Source organism: Myotis lucifugus, unplaced genomic scaffold, assembly GCF_000147115.1.
Source record: "Myotis lucifugus unplaced genomic scaffold, Myoluc2.0 scaffold_26, whole genome shotgun sequence".
Classification (NCBI taxonomy): Eukaryota; Metazoa; Chordata; class Mammalia; order Chiroptera; family Vespertilionidae; genus Myotis; species Myotis lucifugus.
This window is the reverse complement of record NW_005871074.1, coordinates 2,802,939-2,807,783: the sequence shown is the minus strand read 5'-3', so window position 1 is coordinate 2,807,783 and position 4,845 is coordinate 2,802,939.

Genomic DNA, 4,845 nt, shown 5'->3' with positions numbered 1-4,845 from the left:
GTGGATAGAGCGTCGGCCTGCAGACTGAAGGGTCCCAGGTTCGATTCCAGCCAAGGGCACATGCCTGGGTTGCGGGCTTTATCCCCAGTGGGGGATGTGCAGGAGGCAGCCAATCAATGATTCTCTCTCATCATTGATGTTTCTATCTCTCTTTCCCTCTCCCTTCCTTTCTGAAATCAATAAAGATATATTTTAAAAAAAAAGAAATTTAGTTAGAAGCCAAATACTAAATACAGTACTGATGACCATTTAGTGAAATAAATTAGAAACAATGAAATATATAGCACAATACAAATAAATTTACATATGTGTACATGAAACACATAATATATGTTTTACATGGATAATTTAAGAAAATATGCCAAATGAATTAGAGGATGCTTTTCAAGAAAGCAAAATGAGATTATATATTAAGGAGGACAGGGGAAACAGGATTTTTGGACAGACATGTTGATATTGTGCCTTTAAGTAAGAGAATTAATTATATCTGTGCATTAGATCCAAAAGAAAGTGGGGAGTTAATTTCCATAGCAAACTATGAAAGGATATCCTATATAATAAAAGCCTAATATGCTAAGTGTCCAGTCATCCGTTCAACCAATCAAAGCGTAATATGCTAATGATATGCTAAGGCTGCCCAACCATTCACTATGACATGCACTGACCACCAGGGGGCAGACGCTCCAACCGGTAGGTTAGCTTGCTGCTGGGGTGCAGCTGATCAGGACTGAGGGAGATGGGCCGGACATGCCCTGGAGTCCACTCGCGGTCTCTCCCCAGCTGTCCAACCTCCCAAGTCCCTCCCTGGCCCCAATTGTGCACTGGTGGGGTCCCTTGGCCTGGCCTGCGCCCTCTTGCAATCCGGGACCCCTCAGGGGATGTCAGAGAGCTGGTTTTGGCCTGATCTCACAGGCCAGGCCGAGGGACCCCCTGGTGCACAAATTTGGGAAGGGCCTCTACTACAATATATCCATGCATTAAAACAATCATGTAACTATGGCATCTTAAAATTTAATTTTTTTAAAAACTAGATATAGTTCTAACCAAGACTGTAATTGTCACAAGTTCAACTGTTAAAAGACACATCCCATGCCCTGGCTAGTGTGGCTCAGTTAGTTGGGCATCATTCCAGGTACCAAAGGTTGTTGGTTCGATTCCCAGTCAGGGCACATGCCCGGGTTTCAAATTCAATCCCTGGTAGGGAGTGTACAGGAGGCAGCCAATGGATGTTTCGCTCTTACATCGGTGTTTCTCTCTCCCTCTCCCTTTCCCTCTCTCTAAAAATCAATTTAAAAATATATTTAAAAAGAGACATCCCTGCTACAGACTTAGGATACTATTCATAATTAAGCTAGTCATAGTAATCTAATTTTGAGGCAAAATGAAAAAAGCAGAAATGCAAATTTAAAATACACTGAGATATCATTTCTCACCTATCATATTGACATAATTTTACGTTTGGCCATGTACTCTGTTGGAGAAGTTGTGGGGAAACAGGCACTCTCATACATTGTTTGCGGGAATGTTAAATTTTACAATGTCAATAGAGCAGAAGTTGTCAATATCTACTGAAACTACATATGTCTTTACTCTCTGACCCAATACCCCTACTTCCAGGAATTTATCCTGATGACAAATCTTCAATATAAATATATAAATATATTATTTATATTTGCAAATTTTTGGAAGTTACCTAAGGGCCCAAACATTTAGCTGTAAGTGAGTAAATTATATTAGTAGAGAACTATGCAGTTGTAAACAGAATGAGGACAATCTATGAATCAATAAGGAGTGTTTTCTGTGAAATGTTTAACTGAAAAAAAAGAGTACATATATTACTTTTTACGTATGATAGAAAAGGAAACATGCATATTTTTGCATACAAGAACAAGAAAACAAAAAATGGAAGTTGGTTACAAAGAGTAGAGGGTAAGGGGAAGAATGACTTTTCTGAATTCACATTTTTTGATAAATTTTACTTTTGGAAGCTTGGATAAAGTTCTACATATCAAGAAGAAAATTAAATTCATAAGGATGGGAGTAACTTAAACTACATGCAAGCAGAAACATAATTAACTATTAAGTGAATACCATCATCACACACTGAACTGAAAGGTGGGGAGAAACCAAACTAAAGTAACCTGAACACAGTATTTTGGCTATAAACTCTCATTTTAAGGGGACTTGATTGAATCTAAACTGTCATTAATTGTAAGATGGAACTCAATGTCAGAGATGTCAAGCTGTGAAAAAAAATGCTATCTTAGAATTAATGGAATATGATATGGGAAAATGCAAATTAGAATTAAGTCAATAATCCAGATAATTCAAGAGTATTAGAGTACATAACAAATGCTTCTTTGGGGTGTCAAGCTAAGGCGTATGTCGGGCTGAGGTTTATGATAAATAATATATAAATCAGTGGTTCTCAACCTGTGGGTCGCGACCCCTTTGGCTGTCGAACGACCCTTTCACAGGGGTCGCCTAAGACCATCTTGCATATCAGATATTTACATTCCGATTCATAACAGTAGCAACATTACAGTTATGAAGTAGCAACAAAAATAATTTTATGGTTGGGTCACTACATGAGGAACTGTATTTAAGGGCCAGAAGGTTGAGAACCACTGATATAAAGGCATATGTACATTAGGGGGAATGGCAATTATTGTATATATGCCTTTATATATTACTAGAGGCCTGGTGCACGAAATTCATGCACTGGGGGGTCCCTCAGCCCGGTGCTCTCTCTCATAGTTCAGGACCCCTCTCGCAGTTCAGGACCCCTTGCTTCTTACGCCGGCCTGCTCACTGCTCCTTACTGCTCAGCTTGCTGCTCGTTAGCACTACCGCGGAGGCAGGAGAGGCTCCTGCTACCGCCGCTGCACTTGCCAGCCATGAGCCTGGCTTCTGGCTTAGCGGCACTCCCCCTGTGGGAGCGCACGGATGACCAGGGGGCAGCTCCTGTGTTGAGTGTCTGCCCCCTGGTGGTCAGTGCGCATCATAGCGACCGGTCATTCCACTGGCTGTTCCGCCATTCGGTCGATTTGCATATTAAGGTTTTATTATATAGGATTTATCATAAACAGCCTTAAAATTATTGTCAGAATTGGTGTCAGTAGAACATACAGGTTGGAGAGCTACCAGGTTTCATTTCCCAGCTTCAACGGAGTGACCTTTGGCCAGTCACTTATCCTGTCTCCCTCAGTATCATATGATTCATTGGAACAATAATAATAGCACCTACTTCCTACCTAAGGTTGTAATGAAGGGAATAAGTGAGGTACTTGGAAAATACCATTCTCATTTTCATCCTGAGCTTTCCGGGTTTAGCTGAAATTCAGCCTCCTTTATAGATGGCCTCTTCAGCGACTGCAGTATCTGTCGCAATCATACAGGTCCCCTTCTCTTCCCTACTGTTTCATCACCTTCTCATGTTTTGTTCTTCAACTGGTTTGCTACCATTCATTTACAAGTCACTTGAGAGCAGGAGCTCTTCCAGTCTTACGTCCCACCCTACGACCTATTTCTATTGATAGGAGTATTTACAGCTTTCCACACAGACCGTGGGCTTTCGAATATTTGTCCTCTGCCACGAAACAAAACAAATTCCTTGGAACTTTTTCCCTCTACTCCAGGCACCTTCAAGGTTCTGCCTAGAGAGAATGATCAAAATTCAGTTCAAACCCACCTTGATAAAGCTCTCTCTCTATAACCGTTGCCTAGGAGGGATAACATCTTGCTCCCAAACTGTACCCTTGCAGCCCCTTGTGAAATTTAATCTTCACCACCGGAGAAAGTAGGCCTTACTGAGCCCCTTTAGCAGATAGGAATCTGAGACTCAGAGAGATTTGGTGATTGCCCAAGGCCCCGGCTGGGAAGTTGGCAAAGCCAAGATTGGTACCCTTGCCTTCCCATACAGGATGTTGCTTCCCTCTTGGGTACCTCCAATGGAGGCAGTATGGTTGTTGGGCATCTGTTCTTCAAGGAATCTGACAGTTAGCACTGCCCAATTGATGAATATTTGAATGAACAGCTTATTAGAACACCGCGTAAACACTGCGGTAAACGCAGGGAAGAACGCTGGAGCTGGAAGGGACACGGGTTGATATCATGCAGAGCAATCACCAGGGGGATCTGAGATGTTAGGGCCCCACACAGCTAGTTCGTGGCAGAGGTAAGGCTAGAAAGAATTCATTTATCCACCCAATACATATTGAATGCTTGCTCAGAGTGCTGGCTTGGGGAGGCAAATGTTTTGGAGGAAAGGCACCAGCTCCCCCAGTCCCTCTCCGGAGCGCCGAGGAAGCATGCGGGAGACTAAGGTGGGGACAAGGTTCCCAGAAAAAGGGGTGCAAAGAAAGAACCAGGAGAACTGGGGAGAGAGAAGGGAAGAGGGAGGAAGCGGCGCGCTCCTCGGCCCTTTCGGCCCGTTTCTCCGCCGAGCCACACGGGGGCGCTGCACCCCTCGGCGCGCCCTTGGCCCCGGAGGCGCCACCCCCGCGCCTTTTTCCCGGCGAAAATGCCCGGGCGGTGACGGAAAGCCGGTGGGAGGGGAGAGAAAGGGGCCAGAGAGAAGGGGGAGGGGACCCGGGAGAGGCCCCGGGCGGGAGAGGCGAGCGGCCAGGTCCCGGCGGGAGGTGCGCCGAAGCCCCGCGCCCGCGGGGCCCCACGTTACCCCACGCCCCTTCACCCGACTCCGGGGGGCGCGGGCCGGGGGGGCCCGGAACGACTTGAGGGCCCCTTGGGAGGTCCGGGGGCCCCGGGAATGCCCGGTGGGATTGGCCGGGGGATCTGTTCCCTTTGGTTGGGATTCTCCGGTTTCTTTCATTTCAGGTTGGATTT